This window comes from Pelecanus crispus, chromosome 3 (assembly GCF_030463565.1).
Source record: "Pelecanus crispus isolate bPelCri1 chromosome 3, bPelCri1.pri, whole genome shotgun sequence".
Lineage (NCBI taxonomy): Eukaryota > Metazoa > Chordata > Aves > Pelecaniformes > Pelecanidae > Pelecanus > Pelecanus crispus.
Window position 1 is genome coordinate 73,243,382 of NC_134645.1, and position 15,876 is coordinate 73,259,257.

At 37.6% G+C, this 15,876-nt stretch overlaps 1 protein-coding gene across 1 annotated transcript in view; it reads right to left on the reverse strand.

The window, feature by feature from the left end:
* The window catches only part of NKAIN2 (sodium/potassium transporting ATPase interacting 2), a 548,435-nt gene that overhangs the window by 423,195 nt on the left and 109,364 nt on the right, over positions 1-15,876 (reverse strand). The gene's annotated exons all lie outside the window — the stretch shown is intronic.

A 15,876-nucleotide genomic window follows, 5' to 3' on the forward strand; every position in this document is an offset into this window, starting at 1 on the left:
AGTAGCAACAGTGTTATTCCATGTTCTCTGTCTGCATCTAGATTTCTATAGAAATGAGAGCACTCAACTGGCTGGATTTTGTTATCTATCACTTTGCAAAGAGATGGACAGATGAAACATAAGCACACACTGTATTTTCATGGCAATGCTAATGTGTTAATTTTGTATACTACTTACATATTGCAGGTGGAGGGGAAGCAGGCAAAAAGGGGAAGGACTTAGCTGTAGTAACCCTGATCTTAGTTTAGTCCTTTTGAAAACTGCATTATATCAATTCTGATTTTTTAAAAGTGAGTTAAATGTAATTTAGAAAGAATAAGCTGAAACAATATAATCACTACCACCATGAAAGAACCACTTAGCCTCATTTTTAAGCCTCTGAATGAGACAAAGGTTACTAGGTTACCATCCCTGTTTTCTATCAGTAAAGAATTAAGCTCTTGCGCCTGAGGTTTGCAGCGATTGTTCAGACAAGGGCAAACATGTATGATAAGAAAAAGTGGAAATTGATTCATTTTATAAGTGTTCAAACAGACACAACCCAAAGAATGAATTTTGTTGCCAATATTATTTAATCTTTCCGACAAGCTTGCAATAAACCATTAGCACTGTAGTGTATTTCCCATGAGTCCATATCTCACTGCTACCTACCACCATTACAAACTGACCCAGGCTTTCTGTTGAACAGAGAAAGCTCACAGGCCAGTGCCTTGCCATTTAATATGTGTGGCCAGGAAATACGGCCCTAAGCTCTAAGAGTATTTGCATTTTGTATGGCATGGGAAAACAAGTGCGTTACTTTTTGACTCCACTTTGTCATTATTTAGCTAATTACAGATGTAAGAAGCTTCCTGAAGGGGCATCTATAGATGAAAAGGCAGATACGAAGGAACACCACATCCTGTAGAGGTGGTCTCAGATATCCTGAGGCTCTCCCTCTCAAATGCTAAAGAGGCTAGCTGTATGCACTAGGGCAAAATGAAGGCCAACAGAAGCTTTTCTAAAGATGGCAGAACGTAAATAAGAATGTCACACTTTGGAGGGGAAAAAAAAAACAAAACCCAAAAAAACCAGCCCAAACTATTTGAATTTAAAAACAAATACAACTGCTCAGTAGGATATATCCTCAGTTTCTGAAGGTTGCTGAGCTCTCTCAGAAGTTGAAAGAGAAAATTAAAGCACATGAAGAACCAGAAAACAAGGCACTTAAGTCAAAAGTAGAAATCCTTTTTCTCACTAGAAGGCAAAAAGATTTCTCAAAGGCTTTAACAAATACACTATAGTATTTTCTATACAAGAAAGTGAGAAAACCCCCAACAAAAGTGGCAAAAAAGCCAGCAAATTGAATTACAGGCCACAGTCTGAAAATTTTCTACTATAGGCCTAGACGTACATTGCAGCTAAGGAACTCTAGTAGATAAAGACTTCCAAAGTTTGACAGAATCAAGGAACAAGCCACTTTCATAGGGGTCTGTATTGAAAACCATCAGAGCACAATTTTATTCACTTATTTATCCTTGAACCTAGTAAAACAAATGATGGCAGAGATCCTGATCCCTTCAACCCTCCAAATTAGTTCCAATAAGAGCAGCAGTCATTCAGTGAGTGCCAAGGATCAAGTGGAATATGGACTGCAAACTGGGATGCCTACTAACTGCACAAAAAGAGCTGCAAAAATACCAGTGTAACATGTTATTAACATAACGTAATATGTAATTTGAAAGGATTATAAAATGAAGAAACGGCCTCCTCAACTACACATATTAATGATAAATGACCATTTTACCATAATGCCACTTCCCTGCATAAAACTGAAATAAGTGAATATTGTCGCTTTACTAATTAGTCATAAGAAAAAGATGTTAAACATGTCGAGTGTGAATATTTTACAACACCAGGCAGAAAAAATTAATTACTGTAGATGATATAAATATCTAATTATTGAGTTTAATCTACAAATATGGAAATTATAACTGATAAAACTGGGAAAACTCCTATTTCGTTATTTTGCCTAGGCAGTATGAAATAGAAATAAAAGTATTTTCAGTGGTGTTACATGCACAAGAAAAGCTCCTGGGAGCCTTTTCTGCAGTAAGCACACACAGACCAAGGCATCAATGGGCCCTCTAATCCAAATATTTGCCAGATACCATTGCTTTGCTTTGAAATCTTCCAGCTGTTGATGACTCAGCTTTTGAGGTGTGAACTAACAGCACCATTCCCTTTTTCAGGGGAAAGAAAGGGAAAAAAGACTTTCTAAGAATGTTTGGTGGATTGTAAGCACTCATAACCATTTATTAAACACTGGAACAGAAAACATTCTTTTCTGTTGTTATCCCTCTTCATCTGTACAATGTCTTGATCTTTGTCACCCAAAATTCAGATTTAGTATTTGCTCTTTATGCGTCACGCAAAGCATCCTTATGCTAATCACACATCAGGCTTTTCACGCTGACCTTGCAATACCTCTAACGATCAATTTGTACTTCATATTCTCTTCTCTTTGTTTTGCAACAAATGTCTAGACAGAAAGAAATGTGAAAATTCTTCCAGGGACATCATCCAGCCAGGTCTAATAATGCATATAAAAATATATTTAAGTTATTATTTAAAGATTTTCTTTAAATAAAGATTTTTTTCCTATTACCAGTTGCTCTTGAGTAGCTGGTATGACTTAACACAACAATAACCTTTTTGCTGAGGGATACAAACCACTTTCAATGGATAGTAAGCCACTTTGTCAAAAAGAGGTAGAAAACATCATTGGTTTTGGACCCATGTCCCAACCAACTGAAACCACCAAGAGGTTGAGAGAAACATGCTCAGAAACATTAGTAATTGACACAAGAATACTAAAACTTGACTGCTTTACAAGTGACTATATTAATGGTATTAAGTTGCCTAGATATCTCTGAAGTTCCCAATCCTTGGTAGGTGTTTAACTGCTTTTGAAAAATACCGATTCTTATTAGTTACTGACTGACTTCTGCATTTTCTCTTTTACTTAACCTACTCTTTTTATTGACCTGCCCTCTTCAGTAACAGAGGTTGAGGACACTGAAGTCATGCAAGTCATTAATTTACATAGAACAAGAGCATTTTACCATTCACATGCTTCTGGAGAGAAGCTGAAGTATCATATGATATTGTAGGGTTACAATAGCAAGGAGTAGTACGCCAGTTGCTGAGGAATACCTCTGCAGAGCATGGAAAACTTGAGGGGGTAGATGATCATGAAGATTTTGGAACAACATCAAAAGTTGATGACCTCATTGTTCTCATATGCATATATAGTCTAGCTCCTTTTCTCTTTAATCCAAACTTTGTCACAGACGTCCACCAAAGTTATGGGCTGCTGTGAGTGGCATGTACTATATTTCAGTGATAGTACAACTTGGGGGGGTGGAGGGAGAATCAAATCCCATTTGATAATCTGATCTTCATTTACCATAACAGTTCTCATTAAAATTCACTAATAAATATATTCACATTCTTCTGTGAGTCCCTATTATAAGCAAGGCTTTCGTAGCTTTCTCTAACTGTATTTGGTATTAAAGCAGCTCTTCAGCTGTAAAAGCTTCAGTGCCCCCAGTTTAAGTGATCACTATAGAGAATAACAAATTGAAGCTTTTGACTAGATGGTAAGAGGGAAAACAGTCAATCTACAGGGAAATAATACTTTAATACATGGTAGGAGGGGAAAACAGATAATCACCTACAAGCAGAAACTATGAGTAATTTCATCTGCAGTTTCTTAGCTTGATATTTTGAAGCTATCCATGAAATGCCAGCAGATCAGTGTTCTCACTTCAATACCATATTCTAAGGGAAGAATGAGACTTTGATAATTTGAATGCACTTTGATAGTGCATCGAATGAATTTAGTCCTGAAGAGCAAAATGGTTGTGTTTCTGAACCATAACTGGATGGCAGAGAGAATGAGAGAAGGAAAAAAATGAAAGCTTTTTTCCCCTTCAGAAGCCAATCTTTATAATGCTTTCATTAACAGTTAAAAAAACCCACTACTTTGAAATGGAGAAGAAATGGATTTGATGATGCTGAATATTATGGGGTATAGTTTTGCTTCCCTGTTTTACCAACAGGCAATATAAAGAGTTTATTTTACTGTTGTTACACTTGTAAAAGGTTTGCTTGTAAAAGAACCAAACAAAAATATAAACAAGAGAAGCCGGAGGGTTTGGGTTTTTTTTTTTCAATCTTGCTAGCCCAGGTAAAAGGAAAGTTATTCCTATATTTAAGCAAGAAAAGAGATGAAGTACATTTTTTTCTAAAAGTGAAAATTCTGATAGTCTGGGCAAGAAAGTGTCACTTTCTCTTGTGAATGTGCACAGTATAACTTTATTTGTAGTATAAACAAACAAAAAAACCAGCTGGAACTAGATCCAGTGATATACATATCACAATACATACCAAAGGAAATTTCTGTCATGCAAAACAATAGATTGCTACCTGAAGAATAATTTTTATTCAAGCCTCCTAACCAGCAGGGAAATGCTTTAGGATCTGAGAAAGTCTGATTGAGAAATGGTTTATTTTCATATTCAAATACAAGCTATAATTTTACCTACCCTTTGTCAGTTTGGTGCATTTCATATGCTCAGATATAGATTTAAACACTTCAAATATCTGAGCTGATTGTCCAGACCCCACTTGTTGTCAAGAGAAGGAAATGTGCATTTCCATGAAGTCAGCAGACTCACACCAAAGGCAGGTATTGTTGGATGGAGCAAACTGCTTCCTCAAAGTGCTTGTTTCTCTCCACTAAGTATAAAGTGGGTCTAGACAACTAGCTAAGTTAAATGAGATGAGTTGTTCTCCGTGGTTAAGGCAGCATTCAGACCTAGGAATACAGCAGAATTATGCTGATGATAAGCTATGCCATTTCAAGCACTGTAAGGGGATGGGAGCCTGTAAAGGGGTGAAAAAAGAGAAGCAGTGACTTGGAATACTCAATACAGTAATATATCATTTTCTCTATTGCACATTTGAATGGTAAATATCAGCACTATGCACATACCTTCCCTACATATTTTCATTTATCCACCCTGAGAATATCAGATTGGTACAACACTTCATAAAAGAATGAGGAAGAGAAAAATTACTTTGGTAATTCTTCTAACTACAATGATGACAATGTAGGAAAACCTGGCTTCAGATACTATAGGACTGCTGTGTAACAGTAACATGGTTTGATCTGAAATCTTGAAGACAGCTAATACTTTAAAGCCTTATCTTTGAGATTTTGCTGGTCAAAGATTATTGTATACCTTTTGATTCTAGGCTTCCCATCACTTACTATTCTTGAAAATTGTCCCAGGAAATCTAGACCACCCTTAGACTTGAGAATGATATCTGTCTTCTCAGTAAATGTTCAGTGGCATGATTTCTCATGATTGCTCCTATTTAGCACAAAAACTTCAAGAGATCTGTTGCTGAATAATAGATCCTTTAACATTTGGTGAATACTGATTATACTCACCAATGGTCATATACTGTCTATTCTCTAAGTGTCTAAGCAGGGGTCAAGTGAATGATGCTACCTACAGTAACAGGTGCCCTTACTCCTATGATTCAGTGACTGAAAACCCTTTGCCTATTGTTGCTGACCAGTGCTAGCAGACATGCTAAGAACCAGGAGGCAAACAGGTGAAGAGGCACCAATTTTTTTTAGCAGACAAAGTTTTGGAATAATGACATTCTTGTTGCAATAGTTGTTTTTCCCCCTCCCAGCAGGAGGCTTTCCAGATGAGCAAATGCTCAAGAGAACAGGCAAGCCCTATGGACTAGCAATCAATTCTAATGAGCTTGTCACAGAGAATTTTGAGTTTCAGAGCCATAGACTCCATTTCACAACTTACTACAGCCTAACTGCAGGTAATGCAGGCAGAAAAGACCTCCTGTCAACCAGAACAGCCTCCCATCTCTCCAAATCATAGATTGAATCTTACTTTAACTCCCAAGCACAGCTTTTCTCCTGCCTATGATTTTCAACTCGCCTTTCCAGATGCTTGTTTTATTGTTCAGAACAAAGGGAAACTGCCTCAGCCACTGCAAGTACCCACTGCTGGTCCTGAAGGGCATATGGTTGGCAAAACAGCCAGCCTCAAATAAAATGTTAAGCAGAAACAGTGGCATCTGAACCACTTGGAATTCTGGCTTATCATATTTGGGAAGCTAATCTGAAGTGAGCTTCAGAGCACTATTTAATTGCTTGCAAATTGCCAAGATACCAAGAAATCTCCATACATGGTATTAATGAATAGTTAGAGCAGGGAAAAGGTGAAGGAGGGGAAGAATGACAAAACACCAAGCAGTTTCTCATGAATCAAAACCCATATATCAAGACTCTAAATTAAGACCTAAGTTGTCTATATTGAATCAAAAGCATTACTGTGTTTTCCATTTTGGCAACCATTTGCAAATCCAGCTCAGCTATTAGCCACCAAAAAAAAAAAAAAAAAAAGTAAAATGCTTTCATCTTTCAACAAACTTAAGTAGTTGGTTAAGTTATTCCTGTTTCCCTGACAACCTGCCAGCATTCATGACCCAACGGAATTCCCAACTGAGTTGCTATTCAGGCAGTTAATAATTTAGATGTTTCTTTCTTTTGTGGGTGGGTGTTTGTCATTCATGACAGAGCCACCAGCAAACAGCTCTTCATCTATTTCCTAAATGGGACAAGTGTGAGGTAACACCACAATCGTTAAATTAGCCAAATCTCTTCAGATGTCTTTGCCTGGAACCATACTAAAAACAAAGAACAAGAGCTCTGCTCTCATCAAGACTATGCCTTGAATACACCTAGAGTTACCATTAGTTGCTCTATCCTTTTTAAGTGCTGTTTTATTTCAAACTAGGATGTGAAAATACTTAGTATAGAGGTATCAGCTAATTGTTGTTGTTACTGGGCTTTTTCCAACAAAGAAACATCACTTCACTGACATATTACTTATTTAAAGCAGCATAAATGCTTCATTTTTTGTGTAATCTCTCCATTGAACAGAGCAGATGAAACAACACATAAGGGTAGACTGTGCTCTTAAGCAAAGCCTTGAACAAGGAAGGCACTGTGCACCAGAGCCTTCAAGGACTCTTTTCCTACTTATTTTCCTTGTATTCCTGAGATACACCAGGTTCTGCCATTCCCCTTTCTAACCGTTCTGGGTGAAGAGGAGATATTTGCCACAGTGCTGCTTATTCCTGCATGCCCAAACCCAAGTATCAGCGCAGCTGTGTGTGGGAGTCAAGGTGATGCAATAGCTGAAATAATGTCATCTTTGGCTCATGAAAAAATTTTACCCAATAGGACCAAATGTGTTTCACCACAATATGAATAAGCAGCAATTTCCTGGGTGCTCTTTGAGTTCTGCACCTTCTTCATAACTGAGTCCTTCATTAGCACTGTTTAAGCATCCCTTCTCATTTTCATTTCTTCACTGAAAGAAAATTATACTTCATCCTTATTTTATTTCCAACATTAATAGAAGTGGCTATTCATTCCCCCACCCCTCCCCGTTCAAGATGAGGATCTTCCGTAAGGGAAAAAAAAAAGATCCTCCAAAAGTCTGGTTTCTACCAAAAAATACTTTCACGATTTTAAGAAAATTAAACCTGAAATTTCAAAGTGGCTGTGTTCTGGCACTGTCAGGAAGTTAATATAGTCCAGCAGTACAAAGACCAGAAAATTAAATTCTCTATGATGGTTCAGTGCTATTTTACTACTCAGGCTGAAGGAACTGTAAAGGGGCGGGTGGGGAAGTAAGGCTTAAAGTGTGTGTGTGTACTTGTATTTTAGTAACCATTTTTGCCCACCCCCTCCAGTGCAGGACCATAGCATATCACAGGATATTCAGGAACAGTTACTGCCTTTAGAAGTTTTTCTTCCTTGTTTGCTAGAACAAATGGACTCTCTGCAGTCACCCTGTGTCTTAATTTCTTCACCTTGGCCATACTTATTCAAATATTTCTTGTGATTTTCAGAAGACCTGACCACATGCAAATACACATTTTGGCAACTTTACACATTGTAATTAGAAAAGCCATTGTAACTATGACCCTTAAAATCACTGAATTAAAACAAACAAACAAAACCCCAAGTGCATATTTTTGACTGAGTACTTTTTTTTTTGCAATAACAATTTCTTTCAGAGCAGGAATTCTGGTAGTGTTTTGGGAGCCTAAAACCAGGTATCTAGTGCTTTAAAGTATCCTGTGTGTTCTCCAGCTGCTGCTCCAAAGTGTGTCCCATTAGTCCCATATCCTACCTGCCCAGCCCCTGCTAAGGTCTTAGATACCATGTTGTGTATTCTTCTGATGCCCCTGTGTAGGCACCTGGGTTGCTCCCTTTCAGTCTAGTTTGCCTGTATAAAAAAGACAGGCAGTGAGGTCTGCTGCTCTGTAAAGCTAAAGAGAGGTTTCAACAGTCACTGATCAGTCTAAGAAACATGAAGAGGCAGCCAAAATTGGTTTCAGTAATTTGGTACATTAGGAAAGTAGAGGATTTATTCAGGAAGGCATAATACTGTGCTAGTGATGAATGGGAATCAACCTGCATCATTGAACCAGAATACACAGCCCAAGTAGAAATGAAGTGTCGAAGCACCTCAGGTGGTGTGGTACCATTAGGAGAGGAGTTAATGAGAAAAATCATGATATGGAGAAACATTAGGAAAAATTAAGTTGAAAAAATTATAAGAAATGAGGTCTGGCTACGGTCTATCAGAAACTGACTTTAAGCCTAAGGAAATGTAGTTTATCTCCTAGGCAGGTAGCTCAGGCTGAGCTCTAGAAGAAAACCTCTTAAGTGCAGATAGACTATTTTAAGAACATGTGAAAAGACAGAACAACCCCAGGAACAGCTTTAAGCTTTCTGTATTGACATTGAACTATGAGATGCAGTTTAATGAATCAGGATGGCACTATAAAAACCTATTTTTGTTTTGTAATATTCAATTTATTAGTAAAATCAGATGAATTCAAGTGGGAATAGCACACTATATGATAAAAATAGGTCAAAGGAGCAATTCTGGGAGGGATTTTAAGTTGTTTACTAAAATAAATGTATATTAAAGCCTGATATTACCAAAGTATTAAAAAAAAAAACCCACACACAAAGAAAAACCCACACCACACCAAACCCACAACACAGCAAAAACCCGAGAGGCTTAAACAAGAAAATTAATTCAGAAATATACAGAAAAGCTTTTTCTAAAAATACTTTTTTTTCCTTTTTAAAAAGCACAGAAATGTATTTGACTGCTTTTATAGATCCTTTTCCAAGTTTATTCACTGTGAGCCTGATCCAGCATACACTGAAGCCACTGGGAATTGCATAAGACACTTCCAGTCTATGAAAAGGTGCCACGAGAACGTGTTTCCTACTCTGTCAAAAAACCTACATATTTCAATACAGAGCATTTAAAGATAAACACGAACCTAAAAGTCTCTGATTCGACCTAGATTTTTGAGTATGCCAGTAGCAGTACTGTTCCTAGTTACTTTTAAAACACATTTTCATGTCTAATCTGGAAAAAATCAAATTCATTATATGCAATGGTAGGAAGAAACAAAAAATGGTCCAAGAACGTCTAAGAAACAGTGCATTACTCATAATTTTCAGCTATTTGACCATTATTACCATTGCAGCTATGCATGTCCATCAGTTACTTACAGAATGATTCTCATCTCTACAAGATCTCCATTTGTCTTATTTTCTGTCCTAAACAATAAAAGTTATGGAACTTCACTATTTTATTTTTCTCTTATGATGTCCTGGTTGGATGCTGCCTTCATTCTGGCTTCTCTTTCACATCTCACCAGAGTGCTGGCTCTTGCTACTACCACAAGCACCAGGCTGCTGTCCCTGCCAGGCTGGGTCTTGCACTTCATAAAAAATTGTTTAATCTTAAAAGCACTACAGGAACTAAATGCACACTTCTGTATCCAGCCTTAACACATTTATTGGAGCTCTGCTTCACACAATCTGGTCATAAAAATGTAAACATTGACAAATAATAAGACTGAAGTTACCCTACTGCTAATATAACAACTCTTCTATGGCAATCTACATGTTTCAGTGCCTCATCCCTACTTTTACATTAAACCATTTAGGAAATGTGTTTCAACTCCTACCTTAAGCCAACTTTCAATCCGTGCAGAAATCATTTAATTGGTTGTCATGAGATTTTCTGGGGAAAACACAGTACACTATTCAGAGATCAACCTGCTGTATAGCATGTTGTCAAATGTTTCCCTAAAAAGAAGATAAATGACTGTGATAAATGATATCTGCTGTTTCCTTCTTTATCTCCAGCTTTCTAACGGGCTCGATTTCAAAACCTAGGATCCGGCAATAGTCAGCACTGTTGTGTCAATCTCACCTTTTTGCCCCTATGAAAGTTTGCAGAGTAGCAATTATTACACAAACCGATGCTAAGGGATCGAGCAAAGGATCAAGTGGCTTGTTTTAGCTCCTAATCATTACTGCTGCCCACGCTCCTACAGACATGACTCAATGGCGAGTGAAGCGCTACTGTCCATGGTTCCAAAAGCCACCCCAGCCCCTACTGCACTAAATCTACCTACCTGCCAGATTAGTGCGGTAACTCATTTGTATAAGGACAGTCACATACACATTGGAAGGACTGCTACCTCTTTAAAATGAGTGACGAACTAAGAAAGACTAGAGGAGAGAGTTACGATAGTTTGTGTGTACGTTTGTAATACAGAGACATTTCTATACTCTCGCAAAAACCAAAACAGCAAATAAGACTTCAGGTGTGTCTGCTTCTTTCTTTTTCTCCTTTTAAACCTCATAACAAACATTTGACTTGCCCTAGCTTCTATCTGCTGTTGAGTGAGTTTTTGTTTGGTTAGCAGGTTGGTTGTGTGTGGTGGGTGGGGTTTTTTTTCCCCTTTCCTTTTTTTTTTTTGAGGGGAATGTGGGGGGCAGGGGCAGGGGGATTGCTGCAGCTCTTTCTGTTGTTATATTCTAACTCACTGGTACCATTTTCATCAGTTCATGCTTACCTGCTTTCGTCAAACTCATTTGTTTAGCGTAAAAGGGAGAAGTTCAGAAAGGATAGTAACCTTAGGACACAACAAACTACTCTCCAAGAATGTGTAAGAAACCGTCGCTGGACTCGGAGCCATATTATAACTTGTGTGCCTTGAACAACCTCCAGGGACAAAGACTTGTTCTTGAAAATGGGCACACAGATCGTTCATATCTGTGGAAGAAATTTCCAAAACTGTTAGCACATTGTAGACTGACACCGCAACAGCACTTACTACACTCACGGTCCCTGGCAAACATTGTAATCATGCTCTTGGTTAATCTTTTATAAGCACTATATGGAGAAGTGGAACTGGTAAAAAACAGGAAAAAAATCTCTGCTATTTAAATCTATAATTTTATACCAGCAACACTTATTTTTATGATCTCTGGAAGCCATTTTATAAGACTTTTATCTTGTTTTCTTCCTTGCAAAAAACCAAACCCCCTTATTCTTACTCAAAAACAAAGCTAAAGGCCTGCTTTAGATTGTTACTTGTATTTTCAGTTTTTTTTCCTTTGACTGCTCTTAGTTAACATCATGAGGCCAACATTTTGCCTACACCATTTGAGTTTGCCCCTAAACAATTCCAGGGAATAGCAGGAAAGGATATTTACCTCATGAGAATCACACTACTTAAATGAAGATGCATTTTAAAGGGGTGAGCCAAGGAAGTGTTGATAAAACAAATGAAAAGAATAAACACAGCTTTAACACTGTATCACTTCATTGATTAACGTAGTTATTACCAAAACCTGTTTAAAATGAAATCTTATTGCACCTGCAAAAATTAAATAGCATTTGCAGTCTGAACAGTGTTGATGGAATATAGTAGGAAATTCTAAGGTATCTAAGTCTGTTTTGAGCTAAAAATGCTAGCAACACTTTTTGAAATGTGTGGTAAATTGCGATGTTAATCAAGGTAATTCAACCCTTGCATAAGAATGCCTTTTGGAAATAAGTGAATAATTCAGTTTTATTTTCTGTCTCAATTTTGAGGACATAATTGTTTGAAGACAAGGCATCAGAGCTTTTTATAAGGAGACAAATTAAATCTATTCCCTTTTCTTTTTTAGGGAATAATTTAAAATAGTGTTAAATAATATGCATAAGAAAAAGCAGCTGAAGTCAAGGAACATGGATATGAGATGAATAAGATGTTATTAATAATGGTGCTGTCACAGTTAATGATTTTACCGTTTACTAGAGGCATGGCCAGTTAGGCTAGAATTACTTAGTAGCATAGTCTCTGCAACCCAGTGGTATTTTCATTTGGCACTCAGCTGTTGGAGGAAAATGCAAGTCTTTTAATGAACTATGAAATCAACCCGTAAAACACTTTAGCTTATGAGACAGGCTGACTAGTATCAAGGTGATATATCATATATGCAAGATGCTCTTCAGTCTACTATGGTACACTGAACTCAGCCTGCAAAACTACAGTATCAGCCAGCAGATACTCACCAATAAAAGCTTTGCGAGGCAAATGAGGGTGTCTGAGGACAGCTTTAAAATGTTTTATTGCTCTTAACTTCACAGAAAGCACAGTGGGAGGTGGAGAGAGGGAAGGCTTTTGCATTACTCTTCTGTAGTGACTGCACACAAAAATTTGGTTCCCAACATAAATTAGTTCCTCCTCCTAACTACCAGCCTTTTCTGGCTGAGATGTGTAAGGAAGTCTAGCTGAGCTCTCTGGCAGCAGCAGCATCATCCATATTTCTGGGCTAATTGCAATGACATGTAGGTTGAGAGTGTGACCTGAACCCTGAGTCCTGGACTTTAACCCAGTCAGTACCCCGATTTAGTGCTTGTGCCCAAATTAGTCCACAGGCGGGCATATTTCTCAGGTCTGTGGTAGAGCACAAAGGAGATTAATGCTGTACTGGCCACTTCACAAGCGAGACAGGAGCACAGACTGTCTTCTGGAAATGAAGACTCAATAGCAACTACCAAGAGGGCAGACAAAAACCTGTTCTAGAGGCTTTTTGCCACATGCCTACTCAGGATTTCTTAGGTTTAGTAGTAAGGACTTCAGACACCTCAGACTGAGCTGCTTACATGCCATCCCCTTAGGCCAAAATATCCATTTTGCTAAAATTGATAAATGGCCTTCAGAATATTCCAGTCATTTTGAAGTAAAACATGTCCCACATTCTACCCACACAAAACACGATGGTCCAGCTTATAAATTTTACAGACAAGTTCCTTCGACCACCAAGTTTCTCTTCCAAGAACCAGTGCAGAATAATTATCTAGCTACATAATTGTAGAATTATACTTTTTCCAGATATTGATACTGCTCCTCATTTTTCCTTTTTGTGTCTATTATTTAAAAATATAAAGAACAACCCTGAACACATCCTTACCACTTTGGTCAGGCATTCCTGTTATAGTCTCAGACAACTCAATAATTATTATATACAAGCATTGTAGGTTAAAAATATCTTTTTTATTTTTTTAAATAAGTACAGTCAAGTTAATTGTACATTAATACAATGGGCAATAAAATTATCCTCTGACACTAGAGCACAAGCAATAGCTAGTGAACTGATTGGACCACCTAGCTTTTTTCTCACACATGAATCCCATCAGATAAATTCCCTTGCTTGCTTTGTATTTTCACTTTCTCAGTCTTCACAAACTCATGAACCCTGTAAAAGAAATCAGGGAAGACATGCCTTCCTGGGCTAGTCATAGTAATGATAGGAAAAGCAATAGGTTATGAGGCAAAGGCAGAGAACAGATGATGAAAATTAACAACAGTACGAAATGGACAAATTACAGAAATAGCCTTCTTGAAAGGAAATCTCACTTTAAGCAACTTATACTTTTAGAGATAAGCACGCTTGTGAGTAGATAAGCATATGAGAACTTAAGAATTCATATCATCAAGTACTTTGGGAGGGCTTCAGCTTCCTGCTGAAGCTGTTACACTTTGCCCAGGCCAAAGAAAGAATAAACAACATTCTGGGGGGAATGTTTGGGTCACTGACTAGAGGTAGAGGGGCAGGGGGTGGAAATCCAACCCCCAGATTATAGCCCTTGTATCAAAGGCTGCTGACAATACCTAGACTACCCAATGGATAACTGCTTGGTCAAATCATGCAACATTACCATGAAAAATTCAGCACAGTGTAACTATGTGTTTTTCCTTGTTGACTGTCCTGGTTGCAGCTGGGATAGAGTTAATTTTCTTCCTAGTAGTAGGCATAGTGCTGTGTTTTGGATTTAGTAGGAGAATAATGGTGATAACACACTGATGGTTTAGTTGTTGCTAAGTCCTGCTTATGCTAATGAAGGACTTTTCAGCTTGCTTTGTATATTAGTATTATCATCATTATTATATTGTTATTATTATCATTACTATTTCACTTTATTTCAATTATTAAACTGTTCTTATCTCAACCCAGGAGTGTTTCTCACTCTTACTCCTCCAATTCTCTCCCCCATCCCATCCAATCGGGGCAGGGGGAGTGAGCGAGCGGCTGTGTGGTGCTGAGCTGCTGGCTGGGGCTAAACCATGACATTGACCAACAGCTTAACCTTTCCCTGCACCTCAGTGTGCCATCTTTAAAAGAAGGAAAACAGGACAGAAGAGGAACTATAACCTAAAAATGCATATAAGCCTTGCATATTTCACTTTCTTGGGTGGGAGCTGGACTGGGTGCAGAAGTTTTCTTGAGCAAAGGAGGAAAATAATGAACAAAAACCTCTTCAAAGATATGTCTTTCAGTTTTAGAGGTATTTTGAGAATTAATACCACTGAAGTAAAACTCAGTATAGTACATACCTAAGGAATATGCATATATACATACACATAACAGACAAATAATACAATAGATGCTATTAGAGTCACGCATCTATAAGTCAGCCTTAAATTCTATTTCTTATGTAGCATCTTAAAACAAGTTACTCCATGCTTACAGTATTGGGTGGTTTTTTGGTTTTATCTTGCTTGGGGTTTTGGGGGCAGGGTGTGTTTTTGTTTGGGGTTTTGTTTGGGTGGTGTTTTTTTTTTTTTCCTAGTCTTACAAAGTCCTTTCTGAAGTTTCTCTACATGTTTGATAAGAGATTTTTTGTTAGAAAAGGCAAACAACAGTGTTAGGCTGAGTAGAGTCAACTATTGTCTTCATTTGTACAAGCAAAAAGCAAATGCATGTGGGGGGAGGAAATTATGAAAAATGCAAAATATTTTTCATAAGCCACACACTGAGAAGAGAAATACTACAAGTAGTGAGAGCAATTGGATTTTGCACCATCCAGTATTTGAATGATATGGAAAGTGTCTAAGGTTCATGAGTATGAGCCCCAAGATCCTAGTAAGAAGTGTCACTACCAGAATTGTTAATTCTCCATCCTACCCTAGACATCTGCTTCCTTTCAAATGTCTTGCTGTGCATGCTACCAAACAAAGGTCCCCAAAATAAAATAATTTTTTTTCCTAGTAGAAGGGGAGGTTTATCTGAAGCTAAGCAAACATATTTTGACAGAGAAAACGTCCATCAACATTGTATGTCAGCTATTGCAATGTAGCTATATGATTCAGTACTTGCTTTGAGTGACAGCTAAGAGTTCCTTGCACACTGCAAAGCAGAAATTCTTTGATGCCCACTGCAATTAATTATTGCAAAAGCTAAAAAAAAGAATCTTAAAGCTTCAGTCTTCCTGCAGAATTGTTATTATTTTTGTTCAATGGAATAAGATTCTTGGGTCCTTGATTTAAAAACTTTGCATGTGACATTATGGAAGCTCATTCAGCAGCTAACATCTATTTCCAGCAGTAGAACAAAGGGGTCAAAAA